Source organism: Pipra filicauda, unplaced genomic scaffold (assembly GCF_003945595.2).
Source record: "Pipra filicauda isolate LSUMZ 115617 unplaced genomic scaffold, ASM394559v2 scaffold198_size2598500_pilon, whole genome shotgun sequence".
Lineage (NCBI taxonomy): Eukaryota > Metazoa > Chordata > Aves > Passeriformes > Pipridae > Pipra > Pipra filicauda.
In genome coordinates this window covers 1,240,309-1,256,790 of record NW_024104307.1, presented here as the reverse complement: position 1 = coordinate 1,256,790, position 16,482 = coordinate 1,240,309, and the positions used below count along the sequence as shown (strand labels likewise).

Sequence of the window (16,482 nt, the reverse complement as noted above, 5' to 3'; positions counted from 1 at the left end):
TTTGACAACTGGTGAAGTGTCAGATGAGTAAATTATTGTAGTGAGTTTGGCGGTTTCTAAAAGTAAAGGAAAGTGGGAGGGAAACTGCTGACTCCCAGCAGCATTAACTCAGAACAACACCAGAACAAGAATACCTTGGACTCACTTGTAAAACCTATGTTTATTGATTGCAGCCTGAATCCAAAAGGATTCATTGAAGTCTTATGCTGCTAAGCAGAAAGATCGGAAGTGTAAAGTCAGGAGACCTGTATCCTACTATTCAGACTTCAGGTAAAGACAGGTAAGCACTTAAGCCTTGTGATCTGAACTCCAAATAACCTAAAATGAAGTGTACCTTGGGTTAGGTTCAGTGTCTTGCACCCCAAACTTCCCCCTTGCATAATTTCCACCATCCATTGGTGAAACTACAATCTTAAAGTTTTGTGGTTTTTTACTTTCATTTCTCCTGAAACTGTTGTAGGAATTCATTACTCTTGTGGCTTTAAATCATGTTTCAATTATCAGCCTAAATTCCTCATGGCCAATTTATTCCCATTTGATCTGTACCAATGTTGTTCTTTAGCTTAAATAGTTCTCTCTCCCTGGAGTTTTATTGCCCCAAACTATTTACTAGATTTAGTCTCCTTAGTCTTTGTATTGCTTACTAATTTTCATACGATAGCTTCCTTATTCCCCGATGATCTTACTAGCTTTTCTCTATCCTTATGAGTTTGAGTTTTTTGCTAATAAATGATATCATTATATACCATAATTATATCAGCCTGTATTCAGAGGTCTGCAGATGACCCAAACAGTCCTAATTATCAGTTCTAATTTGAATAGTAACAAAAGAACTCAGGAGTGTATGTGGTTATATTGATAGTACACCAAATATTTTGAGGCTTAAAGATAGCATGTCCATTCACAACAATTTGGAAATTGCATTTATGTACCAGTACTTATTAATTTCTACCAGTATCTTGCACAACAACACAAATATTTTCCTGTTATGCTTGAAAAACAGTACCTGATTCACTCCTGGGTTTTTTGTTTTATACATACATATTCACACATATATTATATATATATAAGTAAAATACAAACATACAAATACCTATGTTTATATATATTTATATATATAACGACAATTGCAGTGTTTCAGATATATAAGTATGCTATTCCTAAGGATTGTCCATGGTTTTTCTTCATTCACTGACACATATAATTGATGAGCTCTGAGCTTTTAACAATGTTTTTTCCTTATCCATGTGTGTACAATCTTCCACAATACGCTTTTGAATTTTGGTGGATTTGGCAGTGCTGGGTTAACAGCTGGACTCAATGATCTGAAAGGTCTTTTCCAACCTAAAGGATTCTATTATTCTCTGAATCTCATCCCATTTGTATTACTTCAATCTTCAAGGTCATATAGTTGCCTGTGTGGTTTTCTCATCTTCTTTCTGACTGGAGTGGGCATTATAGCCTTATGTTGTCAGCATATTTTATTAGTCTGATTCTTCTTCTGTACCAGGCCATTAATAAAAATACTAAAAATGATAAATTTCAAGCCCAAAGCTTAAGAAACTGTCCCGGTCACCTCCTGCCAACCAGCCAGTTATCCTTTCACCACAATCTGACTCCCTAGACAATTCAGTAGTTTAGAATTCTTTTGCTAACCCCTAATTTAACAAATAATATCCCATGAGGAGTTATATCAGGTACTTTTCTGAAGTCCAGATAAGTTAGATGTATTACATTTCCCTTGATACTGTATTCTCAGACATCAAAAGTCTGCCTATAATAATATACCTGGATAGGTTCAGGGTTTGTAGGGGTTTTTGGTTTTTATTTGGAAGGGTGAGTTTTATTTTTGGGGGGATGAGGAGAGACTTGATGGGGTATTTTTGCTTTGGTTGGGTTTCTTGTTTGCATGGTTTTGTTTGGGTTTTGGGGTTTTGGTTGGTTAGTTGGTTGGGTTGGCCTTTTTTTTTTGGTTTTGTTTTGGGTTTGGTTTTTGGGAGTTTCTTTGGTTTGTTTTTTTTTGTTTGTTTGTTTGTTTGTTTGCTTTGTTTTGTTGGGTTTTTTTGGGGTAACGGGGTGGTGTTGTAGGTTTTTAGGGTTTTATTTCCCTGAGGTCTGTAATTCAGCTCATTGGCATATTATTACGTTACAAAATCCGGTTCATCCAGCAGGGCTTTTCACTAGGTGAAACCAAGATTATTACAGCTGTAAACTATTACTGATACCATAAGGAGATATAAATTGCCTTATACTAAAGATTTTACTCTTATGGGGAATAACACTATTTTTAAGAGCAAATAAAATTTATCATCTTTTTATTCTGTGGTGGAGGTGCACTAATAGCTACTGTAAACTTTCGGAGCTGATGACTAAAAGAAGCTGGGAAGATCTGTTACCACAGACTTAGAAGTGTGTAGAGAGAAGAAATATTTCAGGGCAACCAGAAGGAAGGGACAACCTATTTTCTTGCAAAAATCTCTAAACCAGAAGTGAAAATAAATAAATAAACATACACACACACAAAGTCCATAACAAAACCAGCAATTATAACAAGGTTCACTTTTTTAAAAATAGTCTATTTTTAAATATTACTAGTTTTTAACCTGATTAATGTTAAAATGTTAACCTGAATCATGTTAAAATCAAATTTTGAAAAAAAAAAATCAGTGTGCATATTGTTGTGATGGTAGTTTGATTGCTGTAATTTGTTTTATACTTCTCTACTAAGAATTTCACCTGTTTTTCAAGGTCTCTATAATGACTATATTTCTCTGGTTAGCAGTCTCAAAAGGGTAGTACCTTTAGTAAGTAAGGCCTACCATGGTAAATTTTATTTTGTTGTCAGAAATTTTAGTTGTTAAATAATTGGATAAACTTACTTGTAAAGAAGTAAATTATGTTTCTGCCACACTTATTTTTGTTATAAGAGATTTGTTTATTTCCATGTATTTAAACATAAAGGACAGTGAGTAGATAAACCAAATTAATAAAAAAAAATCAAAGTGAACAAAATAAGTGTAGAACTCAATCAAATAAGAATGACGGTGAATATATTCAATAGTTTTGTTTGCTCTCAAACTCAGATAATTAATTCTTTTGATTTTTCATTCATGAAAGTATAATTTTCAGTGTAAATGCACTATGCGCTGGATTTACTTCTATGGCTGTGTGCAGGATTCATGCCCTGGTCTCCATGATGGGCCTACTTACACAGCTAGCTGAACATTCATGTCCCCATGGTATGGGTACATATGGTGATATGTATGTATCTGATGTAGCTTCACAGCTGGCTTCATGTTGTATTTGCTTCAATTAAAAAAAAAAAAAGTCCTTCTCCCTCACTGCTTTCCCCTTAAACTTGTAAGCACTGCCTGAGGCAAGACACATGTTGAGACATAAGGATACGTTTAAGTGGGGTCATTCTGAATAACTTTCATTTCTTATTCATAGTTCTTCATCATAACCACCATTTTTTCTGATGGCCAGAAATGGTGATTGAGCTAGATCACAGGTAATTTCTAATGTTAAGTTTTCTCTGCCTGTGGAACAACAGATAGAAAAATGTTTTAAAGGATCTATCTTCTCTTAGCCAGACTGTTATTTGGCAAATGCCTGTATATATTTTTGATGTGACATGCCACTTTTCTGACTTGTCACTTCATATTTATGATACACAGCAGTATGCTTAATTGCTTCATAAGGAGCCTTGTCACAGTAAATCTTCTTAATATAAAATACAATGCAATTTAGCATGTCTAGACACAGAAATACAAAATACAAATACATATAATATGCTGCAACTTTGACATAATTACGTACAACACAGACAGCAGCAGAGCATGTGCAATAAAATTAAAGACATTATTTATGAAAGACAAAAGTGACACTCTTACTCTTCCAGAAATTTCATGGGTCCAATATATTAGGATATGAGTTCTCTGTTTCAGGGAATTTTGATACAGACAGCACTGGAATTGGAATAAGAAAATCTGTTTTCCTTTTGTGTCTTCCACAGCACTGTTGGATAATAGTAGCAATATCTAGAGAGTGTATTCACTGTGTGGACTCTTTGGGTTTAACTATAACTGTTGAGGAATGTCCTCCAGCAGCTTCACTTTAGAGTTTAACAAATACGTGATTTTTGCATTTGTTATGCTTTTAACTCCTGTAGACCTGAAGAACTGAAAGGGAATTAATTTTTTTTTCCTCAATTGCCATGAACTTATAATTTTCAAATTGTCCAATTTGTTTGGAATGCTTTAATTTTACAAGGTAAAATTCCATTTCGCTGGAATCATAAGTAATGTATTTTCATACTATGCATTCAGTTAATTCCAACACTTGCACAGCAGGAATAAGATCAACCATGCAAGCTAAAGTTTCATGCATTTAATTTCTATTTTCCACTGCTTTCCCTTCAACATTAACATTGTTATTTTACCTCACCAACTTATGTTCAAATTTTAATTGAAAAAATTTGCAAAATTTAATGGCATATTATTAGCTTCTACTGCAAATGCGTTCAATTGTGCTTCTGGAAAAACAAGTGCAGTTTTCGCTCTTGCTGTATGCTCTGCATGTCTGCAAACAATATACATCTCTGTCACATCCCTCTTTTCAGGTATCCTTTACTCCAATGTCTTCACCAAGCCATTACATAGAAAACTTGTAAAATTTGGGAAATCTGGGACGATTTGTAGCAGTCAAAACCTCTTTTATACTTTTTCTCTTTTTATTTTGTTGAAGGTATGCAGTGACACTTTTATTTTTATTTTTTTTTTAGTATCACAGTTGATATCCTCTGCTTAACTGAAAACTATTGGTAGCATCGAGTGTTTCAGAACTAGTAAGTACACCAGTCCCACTACCTGAAGTATTGTCTTAGTTTTACCTACTGGTGCTGTGTATTTTTAGTGGCTTCTCAGGGAAATGGAAACAAAGAAAAATCTCCTTCATTCAGTGGCAGAATTGAACAGATGCACGATGGGTAAATAACTTTTGTAAACTTTTTTACCACAATTTCGTTATCATACATAAAAAGCCATTCTCAGTGATGAATTTCATTTCAATCATGAAAAAATTAAACTCAGTTTAAAATAAAATTTCATATGGAAGTGATCATATTTTTTATAATGCTTAGGACAGGAGAACTAATATAATTTTCTATATGAAATGTTAACAGACATCTATCCTAATATTAACTCTAGACAAAATCTCAAAATGCAGTCTGTTGACCGTAAAAGAAAATTAGGAGGTTTAAACTCCAACAGCACAAGATCAATGACATAACGATATGTATCAAACCTTGGTGTATGTTAAAAACAAATCAAAGAAGCATTAATTAGAAGAAAAGAGAGCAAGAAAGGAGTGGAGATATGTTTGATGTGGCAGGTGCATGAATGGAGCACATGTTGTCTCTTTCTCCATAGGAAACAGGGTGGAGGTAGTTCAGAGAAGCCCCTGGAGGGGTCCCACAGTGGCTGCAGACAATTCCCAAACCAAAGTGAATGCAAGGACAAATCCTCCTCCACTTTGCACAGTTGTCAGTGGGGAGTCAGAACTCCATGCAGGCTGCTGTTTGTAATCAGGTAGACTTGACAGATATTTTATTCCTTTCATTCTTAGGAGCAGCCCATAAGCATAGTTCCTGCTGTTGGCTGTGTAATATCTTCTTCCACTTAACTGCAGAGCTGTCTTACCTTTTCAAGGAGCTGGGAGTGAGCTCCTCCCACTGCTGCTGCTCCTGGGGCAGGTGACAGGCTCCATGTTGCCAGGCTGGCTCTACCAGAACAAGGAAAATGAGAAAAGTGAAAATAATGCCAGCTCATCCTGCTTGTCTGTCTGCTTGGAGACAGAAATTTAAGTCGTATACAGTCTCCTCTGAATCCCCACGGCAAAGGCTATCAGGTTGCTATGCTGCACAGGAAACAGGAAATGAGAAGGGGAAAGCTGTGATTCTGTCACAACCATTTTTCTGGCTCAAATTTTTAAGTAACTATTTAAAAATTATTATTATTATTATTATTATTATTAATAATAATAATAATAATAATAATAAACCCCCAAATAAATTAAAACTAAAAGCACAGATACACACATACTTCTCCCCAGAAAATAAAATTCTCTCAGCTCTCTCAGATGACAGCTGACAATATCACATTTCTCATCAGATCTATCAGATTAGCCAGGCAGGTGTGTTTCCCTCAGGCCTGGTCTCTGTTGATTTCCTACTCAGCTCCTAATCACATTGAAAGAGTGAAAGATGAGAGAGGATATTTTGAGGAAAGTGAAGGGGCTTATAATTAATTCCCAGGTATATTACGTTCAGGTACATACTGAACCTAAATGATCTAATTGATTTAATTAAAAATAATTGATATTACCATAACTAAGTGTTCCCAGAATATCTCATCAACAATAGGTAGACACTGAACTGAATTTACGTTTCAAACAGAAATTACTTTCACCCTAAGAACAGTGACACCTGTACAGCAAAATGTACTGTTCTTTATATGTATGATAAACACTTCTCAATGAGCATGGGAGGGAGGGGGAAAAAGGAAGGGTATGATTGTCAGAGCTAAAACAGGATTCAGTAAAGATATGTTATTATTTTCCAGGACATTAGCTACTATTCATGACATATTTTTGTGACACTACTGCATGTATGTCATGTGTGAAGTAATTAATTAACGTGAACTGGATTCAGCAAACCGTGTGTTATTATTTAACAGCCTTAAATGTTGCACTGGTTACCTTTTAACTACAGGAACAAAAATGCTGTATGGTGTTTTGGCCATTTTTACATTAGTTGTGGTACAGCTACCGGATGTGTAAATTCCTGTGTTAATGCCAATCACAAAATGACCACCTGCCTTTTTCCGAGTATAAATTAACAATTTTTCTTTATATAAAGAGATATACATGTAGATTCTATGAAAAAAATAGAATACATCTTATAGAAAATTAGTAAAAACTACAAAAGAAAATATTTTAAAACATTTCCATAGCTCATGCTCAGCTAAGTCAGTCCCTTATTTAGGCATGAAAATAAACTGTATCAAACAATTGCTCTTTCATGTAGCTTGGCTTGGCTACCTGTAGCTTTTTCTTGACCATTAGGAAATTTAGTTCTTTTCTCTCACATTGCCTGACAGCTTCCTCCTTTGAGTACATGGTCTGAGGTTTGCAAAATGTCTTTGTAATAAACATGTAATTTAAATTTCATCATTTAGAGAAGGTCTAAGCCATTTTTGACAGAGATAGAAATCAGAAAGTTTATTTGCTATCTCAGCTTTATAACATTGTCTTTTAAACTCCATAATACTGGAGACAAGAATTAAAATCATGAAGACATAGGTCAGTAAAGACTACCAAGGATTATTTCTTTCAGAATACCTGGTTTATCAAATCAAGTAAGATTCAATGTTTCTGAGGCATAAATACATGCCATTGATTATTTGGAAAAGCATTTTCTGAAGATAATGAATAAATACTGAAAATGAGACAGAGATTTATGATGTTCTTTCTTATGATGGGATTCTCACGAAATTCAACAATGGAAATGCAAAGTTCGGCACTGGGGACAAATAAACCCAGGCACTGGTATAAGCTGTCAGACAATCAGCTGGGAAGCAGTTTGGAAGAAGTTGGAGGTCTATGCAGACACCACATTAGACAACACCATGTCCTTGCAGTGACAAAGGCCAATGGCATTACTGGTTGCAGTAGGTACAGTGTTGCTGAGGGGCTGAGGGAGGAAATCCTTCCCATCTGCTCAGCTCTGATGAGACACAGCTGGAGTGACAGGTCCAAGTCTGGACTTCTCAGAAAGAAGTGGATGTACTGGAGTAGGTTGTGGTCATGAAGCTGGCTGAGGGCAGAAAAGGTTGAAAGGAGGTTTAAGACAAATCTTGCTCCTGTCTACAGAAAACCTAATGGAAGAGTACATAGAAGAAGAAATATTCAAGAAATGTTTCTTGAAGATGAACAGGGATAGGCCAAGAAGCAATGAATACAAACTGGTATATGAGAAATTCTGATTAGGTATTAGGAAAAAATTTCTACTAAGAGGATCATCAGACACTGGAACAGGTTGCTCAGAGATGCTGGGTAGTCTGTATCCTTGGAAATACTAGAAATCCAGCTGGATAAGATGCTGGGCAACTGCCCATACTGGATTTGCTTCAAGCAGGGGTTTTAAACTAGGTGATCTACAGCATCCCCTTCCAACACAAGTTATGCTTTGATGCTATACTTTATTATTATTAATGTTGTTATATAATGTTATTATATTACATATAGTATTATAATATTATGCAAGGAAAGTGGAGCTGAATTGGAATATAGCACTAAGCCATACAATGATTCTCTGTTAAGGCACTTATACCCTCTACAACTCTCATCCACCTCTTTCTAAATCAATTGTTTTTTGAGCACACAAAGGAGAGAACTTTGCAGTTAGAAGGCAGTGAATACACACTACCACCCAGGAATGATTACTGTTCTGTAAATTATTTTTTAAATGTGTATTTTAATACAAACAGTTTTTTTGAACAAAACTCAATCATCTTATAATTTTCATCTATATTAAAATATTATTCTTATTACTATTAGCTTATTTTTCTTAGTATGTTGGGAAGGAAAATATTAATTTGGTTTGTCCAGATGGATTTGAGCAATTTTAACAATTAAGCTTTCTGTCTGCTTCAGACATGGTGCACAGGGGTTGCATTATGATTTCATGTTCACTAAAAAAACCCCATTTAAATGTCATTCTTCCCAAAACATCAAAATAACTAAATATAAATGCCTCTCCAACATTAAACATGTACAAAAAGCACTCAATCATATTATGTACATTTTGTCCTTTTTTTTTTTTCCTTTCAAATCTCTTAATCTTCTGTTCAAACAGTTGTAGGGAAAAGGATGGGCAATATAGCAATTATTTATGCCTTCTACCAGGCACACACATTGTTACTCAGCATTCCTGAACTGCCACAGGGTGTTTCATTACAGTGTGTTTAATAACCATTTGTCATGGTTTGAGATCCCCAAAATTCTAATTCCCTAGTCTAAGCCCTCCTCCCCCATCTCAACCTAGTATAAGATGTGGGGTTTTTTTCCAGACAAGACACGAGACTCAGAATGGGGGAAAGGGAATATATTACAATGACTGTACAAATAAATATTATAATACATTATACACACGATCACAACTATCTCTACCATGTCATAAGTATTTACAATGGATCAGATCTCTTCTCCCCTCCAAATAAAAGTCCAGAAGGGAAGAAGGAGAGATCCCTTTCCAGTCTCTGAGCAGCAGTATCTTCTAAGGCAGCAGGTTTTCTTCTTCTCATGCATGCAGCAGCTGATAGCTGGATTTCTGCCGGCACTCATGAGGGAGGCCTCCAAGCCTCTCTCGGCCCCTTGACGCAGGCAAAGGGGTCTTCCGTGGGCTACGTTCACCCCAGACAAAGGTCGTTCCACCACGGTCATATCACGAGCACAGGGGGTCTTCGTGACGGTCTGGTATCTTCAGGGGATGCAAAGCCCCTTGCAGAGCTTCTGTGCCGTGCCTCAAGATGGCTGCGAGCTTCTTTGTAGCTTGCAGCAAGGGAGGGCTCCAAGGTCACCCTCTCCGCATTCCTCTCGGAGCTCTCTAGCTCCTTTCTGCAAGTGCTGTAGCACTCCAAGGCTCTTTCAAGTAAGAGTCCATCATCTTCCTCCTTTCCAGGAGGGGTCTCAAAGGAGTCTGGGGTCTTCTAATTCAGTTCTTACCCCAAACTCTGTAACTCTGCTGCTGACTCTCTTTTCTCAGCTCTCCGAGACAACTCGGTGTCTTCCTTACTCAGCTGCATGCTGTTTCTGCTGCTTCTCCGGTTCAGTTCTTATCAGTTGGCTTTTAGCCAGAGTCTCTGGACGCTGCGTCTCTGCTTCTGCTCTGTCTCCGCTGCCCACGGTGGAGAAACATCTCCCAGCTCAACTACAGACACTTAGTCCAGTCTAACACTGTTCCAAGTCTCTGCAGTCCCCCCAGCTGGGGCTGGGGGGCCCCAGAGGCCCCCAGAGGGCTCCTGCCGTACTACTCGTGGCTTTCACAACATGGCTACCACTTCTACAACCAAACTACAACTAACCTTCTCTTCCGTTTGCTTGTGGTATGTTTACATTTTGCAGGAGTGCCCATTGGACAAAACTTCAAAACTTCCAGGGGTCACCACCCCCTGGGGTTTTACCATTTTCTTAGCTTCAGGGGGAAAACCTGGTTCAAACCACTACGCCATTGAAACCAAATTTTATTTACAGCAGCTCAGCTTGTTGTAGTTTTTGTACTATAGTAGGAAGGTTTCCATGGATGTAGAAGAGAAATCTGCCCTAACTAATACTTGTAATCTCAAAGATACCAAGGGGTAAGCATCTGTGTGATTAAAAAAAACCCACAAAAACCAAAAACCCAGCCAAATGGAAAATTCAAGCATTACTTTACACAGAAAGTAAAGGCAGAAAATGGTTCATTTACTCTCTTTCCATTAGCGTAACAGAAATAAAAATGCCAAACAGACTGATTTGCAGGTAAACTCTACAGTGAAATAAAGTCAAGATTACAAGAGAAGATGTATTGATATGGCATATTTTTCTTGCAATGCTGCATTTTTACCTCTCTTTCAAGGATATACCTCTGTCTCTGTTCAGTTTAGTTTTAGTTGGATACTGTCATTTAGTTTTTAATATTTATGAAATGAGATGCCTTTTTCTGAGATAGCAGCATTTCACAATTTTATGTATTAAGCATTATTTCTAAAGTTGTTAAGAATTTCTTTATAGAGGAAAAAATACCAGTGAACTGGAGACCAGATGCCTTTTTTGATTTACGTGTTCTAAGGTTTTCATAGATCATTTATGTATTCTAAAGCTGTTACAGATTCAAGTCCTCTTGAAGACAGAACATAGCAGAATATGTCACTGTTTGTTGTTTTTTCCCCAGACAGATTTCAACAGTATCTCAACTAAAATTTGATTGGCAAATCTAAAAGAAAACCATAACTTCTTAAACGTCACAAAGGCCTATTTTTCCCTCAAATTTGCAGGAAAAAGAAAAAAAATTAGGCAAAACCCCTAAACCACCCCCCTAAAGATCCAGGAAGCTGCTATAGGATAACAAAAAAAGAAGCGCATAAAATTATTAGGCCAAAGACAGAGGGTGAAAGAGATAAAATGTAAGAGAAGGCCTCATTCTAGATGTGTGAGGGAAGGACCACCCCTGTGAGTACTCATTCTGGAGTCTGAGAATTAATTAAACATATTGTATTTAATAAAAATAGATCATACGTGACTGAAGTAAAGAAACTGGAATCCTAATCAGTAGTTTACCGAATCACATCCTTTCTGCCTTGCTCTCCTGAGCTATATAACTCTGCATCCTTATGTGCACAACTGCAGGAGAAGGAGATTTTCCCTGGCTATCCTAGTAAGATGTAGAGAGTGGTATACTGGAAAAATGAAGTCTGAATACAACTATTCCTCCCCCTCCCCACCACTTCACCCATCACATCTCCCCTCATTAAAATCTAAAGCTGAATTTGAAACATTTCTTGACCTGAAATTCAACAGTTCTTATTTCTCAAATGAACATAAAAATTATCATGCAGCCAGATCCGATGGTAGCCCACCGTACCTCTGGAGGTAGCTGAGGCTGCCTGTCAGAAGAGATTAAGGAGTCCTGAATCCCACACGGATGAGAGGGTAAAGCCTAGGGTCTTTCATCAGTTGTCTTTCCAGTCAGTGTGTAGCTGAGAGCACATATTTCCTAATAACTTATAATAAGTAACCCTACAGAGGCATACAGTCAACGAGAGTTAGGATCTCTGAGTTGTTCCTCAGAGGTGCTTCCCTCTCTGTTGACCAAGCCCAGGAAGACCATGAGTCTGAGTGTTCTGAGCCACTAAGTTTAAACAAAGTACCTTCTTTCAGGCGTTGTGAGGCTTACTTATTGAACTTTGAGATGGTCAGAACCTGCTCCATCTTATCTGCCACGTGTCAGCTTTTTTTAAGTGTGATGTGATGGAGTCTTCTATGAGAAATGATATTTTATTCAAAATTTTAATGCATATCACTGCCTATGCCCAGCCTATGCCCTTATTCACTTTGACTAGTACCTGATTTCAATATTACAATTGAAATAAAAAAAACCACATAGCTGTTTTCAGACACTAGACTTCAGAGAACTTCTAACTGTTATTATTGAAGAGACAGAATAAATATTTCTAGATGGAAGACCTTCATTATGTTTGTACATCTATCCTTTCACACTGTCCTTCATTCTAGCAACTACTCATAGCGTTATAAAACAACCTCATATTCGAGGACATTCCTCTAGGAAATGACAGTGGGATACTTCTGCCAGAATTGTCCAGAAGTGACCATCCTATTTGAAGAGACACAGTTAACAGGACGGATGGTTCACCTCATTCCCAAAAATGGAACATTCCTGAACATTGGAAGAAATGGAGGAAATACAAGAGCTACTCTGAAACAAGACCTGACATTAGTAAATATGTTGATGAGTATATTCACATGGACACACAGACTCTTAAGTCAGCATATCTTATGACATGCACATGTTTTATATAAAGCTATGAATCAAATTAATTACTATACAATACTGAGAAATGACCTATTCATAAAAGGCGTAAAAATGCCTAACTGAGGCTCCAGTTTTGAAAATGTGTTACATTTTAACCATTGATTAATCTGCCCTTTTTTGACATTACTTTATCTTAAGTTAATCAAACAACATAATATGTAACACAGGAAATTTTCACTTTCTAAATAGCTGCTTGTTTTCCTTTAAGTAAAAACAGTATAGAAATCCCTCAGATATTTAAAATTGACAGTTTTACTAGAGATAAATCTCTAAAGAGTGTAACTTTCTAACTTCATGGACCCTGACATCAGAATACAATCACGTTTTCATGTTGTCCTCTTACTGGAAGCAGAGAGACAATTGAATTACATGAGGCAGAGTCTCTTAATGTAGTGAGGTTATATAGTCAAGGAGAGAAATTATGACTAGTTTAAAAAAAATACACTGTGTGTTTAAATCAAATTGAGTTATTTAATGAACAGCTTTAGAAAAATGGATGTTATCCCATCGTGCCACTTAAACATATTGAGTAGCCCGATGGAAAATATTATGTGTAAGCTTTTATTAATTTCCACTTTCAAATCCTCACAGACACCAAAGAAAAAAAGTCTGACAAAGGCAGCTGACAGTACACACAGGTTTCAAGGACATTTGAGAGAATACAAGTATTATGGTAATGAAAACACAATTTTATCAGCAACTTTAACATTCTAAGTATGTGCATATGAACCAATTATTTTATAGGCTTTTCACTGGTATAAATTAACAAAGGCTTTTTTTTTTTTAATTTCCAATCTCCATTCCATACAATTTAAGTACAGTAGCTCAAGCTTTACCTTATTATGTACCAGTGATATCTAGAGCTTTGGAACCGCTTCATCTCTCTTTTTTTTTTTTTTTTTTTTAAGGGAGTGCACTAAACCAGAAGTGTCTTATCTGTAAGGCTACATTTTACTGGAACACAAAATAATACATTAGAGTAGAGAAACCCCTTAAGAAAGGAAACCTCAGATAAACTCTGTGAGCAGGATTGAATAGAACAAATTAAAAGAAATCTTAGTACTGGGAACTGTATCCTTGCAGGATAATCTTTTCCACCAAACTTGATCTCAGTCCTGCAAACTTTAGAGGTTCCACTGATCACTAAGACTTCACAGTCCTCTCACATTAAAGAGATATTACTTTTGGTTTCTAAACAAGCAAACCAATCATATGCTAGCTGATTTGTCTTATGACATATTCTCTGAAAAGAGAAAAATAATTTCAATGGAGGGGAAGAATAGCTTCAACCCAAAAGCTAATCTGGTGGCAATCCATAAAATACTAAAACTCTGTTCAGTTTTTCCTTCTTTTTCCTTCCCTCCTAAATGGTAATAAGCCTCAGTGATTGCAGAAATTGTCTTCAGTAGTTCTGAAATTCCTGTTACATCAGCTCAGATTTTGAGGGACAGATTTTCAAGAGGAGGGTTTCTTATGTCACTTTTAAAGAGATTGTTACCATTTTTCACCTTCTTGGGTCTTCAAAGTCTGTTCTTCTCCATAATGCCTTTGGACAGTCCCTTGGCCCTGGAACAGTGTGTTCCTCCAGCCCTGCAACTCTGCTGCATTTACAAGATCAGGGTGGTGGGTGTGGCTGCGGAATTTTGGGTTATCCCCTTCAGATGACAGGCTTCCTGAATGTCAAATGACTTGGTCTTTGTGACACACCCTTCAGAAAACCTAGATGCAGCCTGAGCTTCATCCAATGGAGGACATACACTTCTTCCTGGCTTTTAACACAACACAGAAGTTCCAGTACTAGAAAAATTCTTTGCTGAGTTGTGGCAAAGGTACATGGAACCTTAGAGGCTAAAGATCTTCTATGTAGGTGGAACCCACTCTTCTGTATTTTTTTCATAAAGAGAAAAGCAAAATAATTAGAATGTGTTACATATTCTCTTTGCAACAGTTTTAAAAATGGTAACACTAGCACATAATGCAAATTTCAGTACGCTTATTTCCTAGCATTTCCTTCCACTCAGTGAAAGACAGCTACAGAAAGAGATATGATGCTGAAATCATATTGAAAGGATCAGCCTTGTATGTTTATATAAAACACTTTCATAGAAATCCTGACACCCCTCAGCACTTTTCACAGAATCTTGTTGTTTACATAATGGCAAACCTAATACTTTCCCTATCCTCCGGGTTTCTACCTTAAAATAGAGCTCAGTATTAACTAACACGTATCTAAGTACCAATTGTATGGGTATCATTCAAAGCCTTGATATAAAAATGCAGGCAAGCACATGCCTGAACATCAAATATATGAATACATAAATGATATACCTCTTTTTTCAGAAACAAGATTTACGTTGAGTAAAACTTACAGATTTTGCACGACAAATTCTCTTGAATGCTTAAGATCAAATAAGTTTTAAAATATGTTACTCATCCAGTACAAACTTGCTTCTTTCAGTTTTATTTGAATTCTTGTTTCCAATAAAGGGAGTTTTAGCATAGCTGAAACAAATCCTGTTTCATCCAGTTCTGTTTGTTGCTCAGAAACAATATATTTTCTCAAAAATAATAGAGCAATGTATTATTTTTATTCGTGTGGTACAGAAAAGTCCTATTGTGTACTATCTCCAAAGTACTAAGTTTCTATAATGTCGGTTACATTTCTATGTCAGCCACAAGCAGTCTAAATGAGCTGAGATTAAGATAAAGCCTGTTACATAGCAGCTGAGAATTTTTCTATGAATATCTTTAAAATTATCTGTATTCATCATAAACTTGTACTGACAAAAAAATCAGGGTAAAATTTTATCATGCAGTTATTGTGAGATGCTGACCTGTGGTAGTTGCAAGAAAAAAGCCCAACGCCCTTATGAATGATTAACTCCTCTGAATATAATCTTCAGTTTGTATGGCTTGCGCAATTGACTGCTCTGCCTTAATCTGATTCTGTAAAAGAAAATAAGTATTTTGAGGAAAAAGAGAGTGACAACGAGGAAGAAATACTACTAATTCAGATAGCATCTAATCCTGTGAAATGAAGAGCACCTTCAACCTCCTCGGTAAGAACTGAAAATTCTAGGTAGCATCTAAGGATACTCAATACCTAGCAGAATTTTGCCCAAGGAAAGAAACAAGAATATGCCTCTGCTTGGCTGTGAAATGAATGTAAGGATATGACTTCAGAAAAGCCATTGCCTGTTCAATGATTAATGATCTTACTCTCAGACTATATTTTCAATATGACAAATTTCTACGTATATTAGTTTTAAATAGTTGAAAAATTAACTAAAAGTTTTAATGTATTTTTTCTGTGTCACAGAATGAATATATTTCATCCAGAAGGCATACCTTACGGAATCATAGAAGAGCCTAGGACCTTGAAAGATCATCTGGTCCTTTTGTGGGACAGGGATTCCAGATAAAATTATCTAGGACCCTGTCCAATTGCATCTTGAAAACCTCCAGTGATGGGGCCTCTACCACATTCCTGGGCACAGTGTTCTAGAGAACAATTGTAAAAAATGCATTTCTTCTGTCGAGATAAAACTTCTCCTTGTGCAACTTTGACCTGTTGTCCCTTGTTTTCTCCATGTGACTCCTTGAAGAAAGAGCCTCCAACCTTTCTGTAGTCACCTTTAAAGCAGTAGACTTTGATGAGGTTCCCCCAAGCCTCTCCAAGGAGAACAAAGCTGTAAGTGCACGCATATTCCATCCAAGAAAGATGCAAGATAAAGTACAGATCACGAAGGAGGTAGGACCAAGGGTTTAACCTTCATTAGAAGTTTGTTTAATTGCTTTCACAGGTGTGATAGGCAAAAATATGTGACATATAA

At 36.5% G+C, this 16,482-nt stretch overlaps 1 long non-coding RNA gene across 1 annotated transcript; it reads left to right on the top strand.

Annotated features, from left to right (window-relative positions):
• Window positions 1-202: 202 nt before the first annotated feature.
• Window positions 203-16,023, top strand: LOC120323108. The gene is made up of 3 exons (XR_005563271.1): window positions 203-280; window positions 4,784-4,846; window positions 15,969-16,023. It is a non-coding gene; the product is annotated as an uncharacterized LOC120323108 (long non-coding RNA).
• The last annotated feature ends 459 nt before the right edge of the window (window positions 16,024-16,482 follow it).